The 10,397-nt window shown below is 36.1% G+C and overlaps 1 long non-coding RNA gene across 1 annotated transcript in view; it reads left to right on the top strand.

Moving 5' to 3' along the window:
• LOC117597623 (uncharacterized) overlaps positions 1-1,029 on the top strand; it is a 7,081-nt gene extending 6,052 nt beyond the window's left edge. Inside the window, exons 2-3 of the long non-coding RNA XR_004578387.2 lie at positions 358-494; positions 606-1,029. This is a non-coding gene — a long non-coding RNA (uncharacterized LOC117597623). The remainder of the gene's footprint in view (positions 1-357; positions 495-605) is intronic.
• The last annotated feature ends 9,368 nt before the right edge of the window (positions 1,030-10,397 follow it).

The raw sequence follows: 10,397 nt of genomic DNA on the forward strand, positions 1-10,397 counted from the left end.
TAATCAAGAAATAGAATAGAATTAAATATTATTAGAGTTATTTTAATTATTTTATGTATAATAATAATAATAATAATAATAATAATAATAATAATATTTTTTCTAAAATGCTTAAAATGTGTGTATGTTGTGTTGTGTGTGTGTGTGTTTATTAGTAAGTTATTATCACACTTGAAAACAACTCCAAAACTCACAAATTACTCTCCGTAATCTTAGTTTTACATTAATGTATTATATATTTTGAATTATTTTGTTATTACAGGGAATAGGATTAAGGCGTATTTACATCAACTACACATTTTTCCTGTGTGTGTGTGTGTGTGTGTGTGTGTGTGTGTGTGTGTGTGCCAACAACAGAGCACTCGGCGGTAAAATTCCTGCGTCCTCGCTCCTCTTCTTTTTGACAGCGATCCCCCCAGCAGTGTGGCACGACGCGAGAGGAGGCCATGTTTCGGCCCCAGCGGTGGCCTGTGTTTTATTTCCATTGTGGAGAGGTAAAGTGTTTCATGGCCAATTAGCCTTCACTCTGACAGATGTGAAAATGAGTCTTCGGAGCGTGTTTGTTTATACAATAGATGTGTATTTTTCTCATCTCTCACTGTCAGATCGTTTCCAGAAGACACTCTTCAAGGACGATCTGTGGACTGTGACAAAGCGCCGAAGCCAGAGAGGGAGTTATCATCACTCATGACACATTATTATTAGTGTGTACTTTTTGCCCTGGTGGTCTAATAAAGTAGAGACTCTGTTAAACACTAAACGCTAATTGCTCATGAAGAAGTGTGTGCAATACACAAGTGATTTAAAGTTTATGTGTTTATAAAGCTCATGTATGATCCTGTATGATCCTGTATGTGGCTGTAGAGAGTGTAAACAATATACAGAATTTCTACATGAAAATACAAAAAGGAGTCATTAATATGAATAAACTGAATCATTTTGCTGTAAGTGAATAAATGATAATAATTCTATGCTGAGTTTATTAGACATACTGATCTAATTATTAAGTCTTTAGGTTTTATATGTTTAAAAAAGGAGCCCACAAACTCAGTATTCATCATTAAAGGGAAAAAAGAAGAAAAAAATGAATAGAAAGTGTGCATATACAGTAGTCCTACACTGTGTGTATTAAGAGTGTATGATGTGAAAAAATATCATGATATTTAAAATATGAAAATACTTATGTCACACACTGATTTTAATTACTGACAGTAAATTATATAAAAAGTCAGTGAAGAGCTACTTTATATTTGATGAACCTAAAAAAAAAAAAAAAAAAGGTGGCATGTACAAAAGTTTTGGCACCCTACTACACCCACTTAGTAACCCCTTTTAGCAGATATCACAGCTTGCATATTTTTTTTTTTAATCCAGCTCGACATCTTTCTATTTTCTATTCTTGTTTTAGGAGTTTTTAATTACTCCTTGCAGAATGTTTCTCATTCTGAGGTAGATTTTGAGGTATGTTTTGTCCTGTTATAGAAGCCAGTCTTCCACAGTTCCCCTTAACTGGCATTTCTTTATGACGTTTCAGACAGTGGAAATTGCTTTGATATCTTGTTATAGCCTTCATCTGCTTTGCAGGCATTTATTAGCTTCATTTTCAGATCGGTAGTCAGCTGTTAAAGGAGCCCATGACTGAGTGTTAGCACAAGGTTTGAAGAGTCAGAGAATCTATTCCACTCTGGATTTCTTATTCCTAACGAGTCCTAACGAGTCCTAATGAGTCGATTTAGGCCTAATAATTAATTAAGTTTTGAGACTTTACAATTGGATGGGTGTCCAAACTTATGCACAGACCCTAATTTTATTTATTTATTTGTCTATTTTTAAAGTTCATCAAATATAAAGTAGCTGCGTATTAACATTTGCAGAAAATGTTTTTTAATAGTCAGCTACAGATGTTGTGTTTAGTTTTCACTTTTTCACTAAATAAATAAATAAAATAAACAAAGATGACATTTGTCCAGGAGTGCCTAAACTTTTGCACACTCTTTGTATTCTCAGAAAGCATGGGTGCAGTGAATCAAGTAGCTCATTACTTTCCATCCCTGCAAATATATTATTATACATTGCAAAAATGACGTCTTAGCAAGTGAAAATATTTTGAATACAGTCAAATGTATCTAGTTTTTCCTATTATAAGGTTACAGTAAAGTAAACATAAGATTATTAATCCTATTTCTAGACATTTTTACTCGTTTCAAGCCTTTTTCATGTCTTGTTCTAGCGGCAGATAATTTTGCTAACTTTAAGCACCTGTTTCTAGAAAGAAGCAAAATTGTCTGCCACTAGCATAAGAAAATTTAAAGTTTAAAATTAGCCAAATAGTTGAATGTAATGATGTTTGAAAATACATGGAGTAGAAAGTAGAGTGTTGCTTTTTTGAAATGTAGGAAGTCAGATGTATTAGATGGAAGAAAATCTCAAGTACAGATACTTAAAAATAAATTTAATTACAGTAATGATGAACTTCTACTTTATTACTTTCCACCTCTGCATACGTGCAAGGCAATAATTATAAAGTTGACTGTAGAAGAAAAAAATATATTATAACAACTTCTCTTTGGAAGCACACATTGGCTCATGTTTTCCTGTAGATGGAAACGTGTCTAGTGGCCTAATTAGAGGTCGAAGTTCATAAAGCACACGCTCGTGGCCTTTTCTGAACCCGAGCTGATCTGTATCCTTTATAGTCCTGCACAAAAAGCTTCTATGGATGCACTGTGAGTCATTATTACAGCCTTATTAGCTTATCTGAGCCTCCTGACCTGCTCTGCGTGATGGAGAACCACAGCGGAGGAGAAAAGCACGTGTCCATCTGCTTTCCAACACAGGAAATCTGATGATCTCTACTAATAAGCAACATCCTTCATATGACCAATAAAACGTCGCTAATCATATTTCCTAGAATTAATTTCTAAACATCATTTTTTTTTGTTGTTGCTCGAGTGGAATAATCTAATGCAGGTCAGCGTGCTTCCATGTTTAACCCTGTAATCAGAGGACGAGGGATTTTGTTTGGACGATTTTAGCAAAGCACTGATCTTTTGAAAATATGTAATAACCGCTCGTACCTCAGCCTGTAATCACGGCCTCTCGTCTATCCAGTAGCGTTATTAGGGAAAAAAAAAACAGAAAAAAAAGATCATGCTGAATAATTATGGCTCGGAGCTGAAGGGGCCAGCTGACAGCTGCTAGGGAACGTCGGAGCAGATCGTAGTGGAGACACTGAAATCACGGTAATCACATGTTTTATAGATTTTTGTTTTATGTATTTTAAAAAATGTAAATTACTAAAATCAGAGAGCACACTGATTGGAAGATAGATGTTGCTGGGTGACCAGTCAGAGTCAGGCTCGTCCCTACAGTGTGTCACATGCAGCATCATTTTGAAGAGATTAAAACAGGATTTACATATTGATAAAGCTGCTAAACAAAAATAAGTAAAGATGAAGTTACTAGTTTATTTTTTATCTATTTGTTTGTGTGTGTGTTTGTCAAAGAGAATAGACGCATGCTGAGCGTAACACAATGCCTAAACCTAGAAGTGGGCGTGGTCTGAATCAGAAGGTTTATTTAATGTTAACATTCCCCTATGTGCTAGAAACACTCGAAAACACTGACAACATGGAAGGACGTTGCAACTTGGAACATCACATGACCATACTTTAAAAATATTTCACACAATTTTTCATGATTCTACCAGAGAGTCAACATCACCATCTGAGAATGTCATAATAGTGCAGTTTTTAAACTGTAATTTTGTCAATATCTTGAATACTATGATTCTTTAGACCTCAGATTTTGACACAACACAAAAGAAATATAGTAATTTAAGCACAAACTGGGACTTTTAGCATGTGTGTCTATTAAAGAGGGAACTATAAGCCCCTAAAATCACTCATGTTAGGAAATTTCCAAACACTTTTTCCCTTTTTTGAGAAAAGATGTTTGTCTTTATGTCTTTCAAATTTCATGTGAGATGGAATAATATTTTTGGAGATATTATTCCTAAACATGCTGAGGTGCTGAGATTTTTAATTAGAAAATATTAGAAATTTCACAAGAGTGGAAAAAATGTGATGTTAAAATTCCACAAAAATATTTTACAGACTTTGGTTTTAGATCATACACAATAAATAAAAAAAAGAATGAATAAAATCTGAGACATGCAGCAAAACATGTCCAGGACTGTGTCTGATTTCTTATTATTCACCTCCTGAACCCGACGCCCTGCGGTGGAACTTTCTGCAAAGCTTTCTCTCATCTGTCTAATGTGACTGAGTAAGCACGCTAACAATGTTTCAAAGCAGCAATGTCTTTCCCAGATCAAAAGACTGATATTTAAAGTACAGTGGACAACATTAGGCCATCATCATTCTTTTATTAGATGTACTTCAGGACTTAAGGTTTGGTACTTTCCAGAAAAATCAGTAAAGGTCACTGGACATGCTGTCAGATCTGTTAGAAAACAGGGACACACATACAGTGCTGCTGTGAGTCAAAATGGGGTCCTCGCACTTCATAAAATTAATTATATTTATTCATATATTTATTCAGGCTTGTAAATACTGAGGGACTGAAGGCTGGGATGGAATTAATTAATTAATTATATATATATATATATACCATTAAAACTGTAATGCATACATATGTACCAGTTGTTGGAGTACAAAAAAAGAGAATACATGTATTTTCCCTTATGTCTTGAAACAAAAGAAAGGAAGAAAGGAAGAAAGAATGAATTCAGTCTAATTTCACCCCTCCCCAAAAACACCGCCTAGAGGTAATCATAATCATACAATTCCCATGAAAGCTGAAATAAATGTAACATGACCCCAAAACCAAGCAGAACATTAACTTCAAACACAGCTTTAATTTATTTTTAAGAATTAAAATGAAATTGAAGAAAAAAAAAAAAATAAGTGAGGCTTATTATCGTAGGGAGAAAATAAATCTGAGTCCGAGCGGCGCACCGGGCAATTATTTCCCCGAGATCGTAAATTACAATTTTCTATGCAGATACAAAACCTTCATTTCCCACCATCGAACCACACACCTGAGTCCCTCTGGATAGGCCTGGGAGGCACAAACACACACACACCTAACACTTTATGTGTGCGTGTGTGTGTGTGTGTGTGTGTGTGTGTGCGTGCCAGCTTGTCATTTCCAAGGTCCAGCTGTTAAGTAGGTTAGGAAGAGTGATGGAGTGCTCATAATGGCCATCTCTCAACTTCTACACAAACACACACACACACACACACACACACACACTTCAACTTCTACATATCCCACAAGAAGCAGTTACCATGGCGATAATGATTTAAAGCCTTGAAAGGGATGTTTAATTTGCTTCAGTGGAACTGTTCAAGTCACTGTTATTAAACAAAAAAAAAAGTAAATAAATAAAAATCTGACGATTAGAAAGAAATTCTTTAGTGTATTGAAAAAGCATTGGAATTGGTCAAGGTTAACACAAGCATTTCCTGTGCAAAAAGGTCATTTTTTTGTTTTCTCCCATGTACTTGTTCTGGTTTTGGTGGCAACGTTTGCCTGATATATTTTTTTTCCTATCTGTTTTCTCCTTTTCTGCTTTTCTTTTCTTTTTTCTAATTTTTATTTCCCAATCTCTGTTTTCTCTTCTTCTCTTAGGTGTATCTTTAATAGTCAATAAATAAATATCATATAATTTTATATATATATATATATATATATATATATATATATATATATATATATATATATATATATATATATATATATATTACTAAGTCCTTGTTGTCCTCCAAAGAAAAGGGGTGATTGAGGGTATAGTGAATGAAAGAGTGAATGAATGAATGAAGGAATGAATGAATACATGTCTCTCTACAAACAAAATGAAGTATATATACAATGATTTAAAAAAAAATGTCATGATTACAGAGAAACTACAAAGAGTAATGGAGTAATGAAGATGTTGGAAAACTTAACGTTACCTGAAATTACAAAGCGCTGAAACTGGAGACTCCTTCCATAAATGTTAAATAAATCTCCTTAACGCAAACGTAAGGAGACGAGAAAACATAAAAAGTAAAGTTTGTAGTTGGGTTCAGAAAGTCCGAACGGAGGTCATTTTTTTTTAATTCATTATCATGAGGCAGTCTTGTCAAATTGGAAATGTAACCTGTCAATCACAAGTTGTTTTCAGAGACGCACCGTGCTGATTGGACGACAGATTCCGTGATTCTGTGACAGACAGCGAGGACGAAGTCCGTTGCAAAGACATCGCAAAGTCACTGATTGTCACTGAAGAAAAATAGATTTCTTTTTCCCCTCTTTTCTTTTTGCTTGTCCATCATGCAAAGGCTTCCAACAAATCACAAGCTCCAGTTTGAAGATATTTCATTTTCATCATATTGACGAAGGTGTGTGTACATGCGTGTGTACATGTGTGTACATGTGTGTGTGTGTGTGTGTGTGTGTGTGCATTTATGAAGGTAGTAAACAGTGTTTGGTCATTATAATACTCTTCCTCTGTACGTCGGTGTTATTATTCTGGCTTATTAAGACGGATAAAGCTGCGGTTGGTAATTACAGCGCCTCCGCCCCGCCGTTAAACACACAAGCGCTAATTAAACGAAGAGTTTGCTAATTCTGAGAGGAAACTGAACAAACAGTGGCGTACTCATCCTCTTTAACCACCCAAGCCCCACCGAAACAAAACTGATTAACATGTTGAAGGTTATTTTTTTCCCCAGTTGTGTGTTTATTTTCAACACTCGAGTCCTTTCATGAAAGTGTGTTCATGCTGAATCGGTGAGACGGACTGAGGTTTCAGGTGTAAGCTGGAAGTAATTAGGATTCTCTTTCTTCACCTTTTATAACCTCTAGAAAGGTTCTCGTCTTACACGTACACTGTGTTTCATTTCTGGTTGTGAAGTTTGGGTTGGATTATTTGAACAGCTCACAACCTTCTTCCTCCTGGTCACTAAATCACTGAGTTACACCCAAGAAACTCATAGGGTTTTTTTTTCAGGGGGGAAAGGGGTTTGAACTCATGACCTCCTGGTCACTAAACCTGTGAGCTGTTCCAAGACAGTCTTTTTTGAAGGGGAATTAAATTCACAACCTTCTGGTCACTAAATGAGTGAGATACACCAGATACCCCAACATTTTTTTTTTTACGGAGGATTTAAACTCACAACCTTCTGTAAATAAAGCTACTCCAAAAACATTTTTATTTATTTATTTACTGTTGTGTTTCATTTATAACCTCCTGCTACCCCCAACAAACTTAGTTTTTTTTTTGTTTGTTTGTTTTTTTAATTGGAGGACATTGAACTCATAACTGTCTGGTCACTGCATAATAAGTTTTTGGTTTTATATGATTTTATATTTCTATTTTGTTATTTTCTTTTGAAGGGTTTTTTTTGTGGGTGGGTTTGAACTCAAAACTTCCAGCTCACTAAACCACCAAGCTCCAACAACCTGTTTTTTTTTCCTTCTTTTTTTTCTGAGCTGCCCCTGAGTAACATCTGTAAAACTTCCCCCATTTACTTTCTCTGTCTTCCTCGTTTTGCTGTGTGTGATACAAACTTTTGCACTCAACACTATTTTAAAAACAAAAGCAACCTCGGAGCCCTACACTGAGACGATGATCTCTGTGCTTTTCCGCTGTTGTGGTCTGGAACACGCAGCTGGCTCATGGCACTCTGGAAAGTCTCAATGCAATGATGCCTTCATAAAAAAAGATAAAAAGTTGTAAGCCATTCCTCTAGCCATTTCAGACAGAGAAACAGAAAGAGTCTACAGAACTGAGCAGGAGAAGAGGGAATGCTTTAGAAGATGTGCTGAAATGTTCAGCATTACCATCACACCTTTATCATAACGACAGAGAAAGGAAAGCTGCTAAACACACCTTCTAACAGCTGAAGTGTTTCTCCGCCAGGTCACAAAGCTGCCTGATTCATTTCAATAAATGCTTTTCTGAAAAAAAGGATTTTTTTTAGATCAGCGATTTAAATGTTAAAAGGTTCAATTAAATGCAAATTAATCATCAACCTGCTAAACTTGAAACCTGCTAATCTCTTCTAAAGCTATTAGTACAAACAGCAAAAAAATAATTAAAAAATAAAACAAAAATTCTGAGTTCACCAGTGTGTGTGTGTGTGTGTGTATACATATATATATATATATATATATATATATATATTTATTTATTTATTTATTTATTTTTTTTTTTTTTGACATATGCAAAAATGTTAACCTTAACTGACAAAAGTACAGAGAAAAGATTTCCAATGTTCTCACTTATGACCGACTTAAATGTATTTTGGAAATATAAACAAATTTAGAATTTGATGGCTGCAACACACTCCAAAAAAGTTGGGACAGAGGCGTGTTTACCACTGTGTTACATCACCTTTCCTCTTAATTACACTTTTTCATCATTTGGGAACTGAGGATTCTAACTGTTGCAGTTTTGCAAGTGGAATTTTTGCCCATTCTCGCTTGATACAAGACTTCAGCTGCTCAGCAGTCCGTGGTCGCCGCTGTCTGATTCTCCTCTTCATGATGCACCATACATTTTCAACAAGAGACAGATCTGGACTGCTGGCAGACCAGTCAAGCACACACACTCTGTGTCTACGAAGCCACGCTGTTGTAACACGTGCAGAATGAGGCCTGGCATTGTCTTGCTGAAATAACCATGGACTTCTGGGGAAAAGACGTTGCCCTGATGGCAGCATGTGTCTCTCTAAAAAATCCCAGTATACGCCTCCGTGTCAATGGTACCTTCACACATATGCACGTCACCCATGCCGTGGGCAGTGATGCAGCTCCGTACCATCACAGATGTTGGCTTATGCACCTTTCAGTCTGGATGGTCCATTTCGTCTTTGGTACGACATGGACTCATGGACCTGACCACAGCACACGCTTCCACTGTCTTTCAGTCCACCTGAGATGAGCTCGGGCCGAGAGAACTCGGCGGCATTTCTGCATAGAATTGATGCATGGCTTTCTCTCTTTGCATAACAGAGTTTCAGGTTGCATTTCTTGATGCAGCAATTGACTGTGTTAAGTGATAACAGTTTTCCGAAGTACTCTAGGGCCCATGAGGCTGTACTTATCACAGTAGCATGACGGTTTCTCATGCAGTGCCGTCTGAGAGATCGAAGGTCATGCACATTCAGCAGTGAGTGGCTTCTGGGCTTGCCCTACACGGACTGAGATTTCTCCTGATTTCCTGAATCTTTTCACAATATTATGTACTGTAGGTGGTGAAAGACCTAAATTCTTTGCAGTCTTGCATTGAGAAATGTTCTTTTTGAACTGACTGACAATTTTCTCATGAAGTTTGGCACAAAGTGGTGAGCCGCAACCTATCTTCGCGTAGAAAAACTGAGCCTTTGGTGGATGGTCCTTTTATACCCAGTCCTGATGCCCTCACCTGTTACCAGATCACCTGCTTATTGTGGAATTTTTCAAAATGGTGTAACTTAATATAAACTTTTCACTCTTATGTTGCCTTAGTCCCAACTTTTTTGAATGTGTTGCTGGCATCAAATTCAAAATGTGTTTATATTTATACAATCAAGTTGGTCAGACAAAACGTATAAATAAAATTATATTATAGTATAGTATAGTATATTATATTATATTGTCTTATGTAACTGCACGGTTGGTTGTAGCTAATTCCGTTACCTGTGTTATCGCTCCACTGTCATGGTACTGACTGAAATCTGTGTATGATGAATAATATATCCATTTATGTTTGATCAGTTCACACACTGCTAAGCCCAGATAATCAGCTCTGACATTTCAAACAGAAAAGAAAAGGGAAAAAAAAGCCAAAATAAAATAGGAAAGACAATCTCTGACAATGCATTTTACATATAATTCTGATGAAGAAAAAAAAAAGTTTGAAGTTCTGACATTTCAGACATTGCTAATTTCCCAGTAGGTATCTAGCAATCACTTCATATATAATCTCTTACACCACTGCGCTGTTGAATTCTGCATTGTGATTGTTCAGAAGGTGTTAATTAATTTTCTCTAACGGCAGCTCTGACAGTAGTGCAGCTGCAGATCACAGGTTTATATTAATGCACTCGTTCTTATACGTTATCGTTTCTATAGTAACAGCTCATTCACAGGGACGTGTACAGAGGACTCCCCACGTAAACCCATTTTTTTTTTAAAGCACGTAATCTTTGACCTGGTGAAGTTTTCTGCAAAAAAATGTTTATGTAACATTTATGGAATTATACAAAGCTTTGTAACAGACCAAGTTAAAGCTGTAACTTTACGTTTTCAGGACAGAGGAGTTTAAAAAAGAGAAGCTGGTGAGGGAACGACTGTTTATAGCTCCTATAACGTAAGTGAGAACAGGAACTAACTCGATTCATGGA

This window comes from Pangasianodon hypophthalmus, chromosome 7 (assembly GCF_027358585.1).
Source record: "Pangasianodon hypophthalmus isolate fPanHyp1 chromosome 7, fPanHyp1.pri, whole genome shotgun sequence".
Classification (NCBI taxonomy): domain Eukaryota; kingdom Metazoa; phylum Chordata; class Actinopteri; order Siluriformes; family Pangasiidae; genus Pangasianodon; species Pangasianodon hypophthalmus.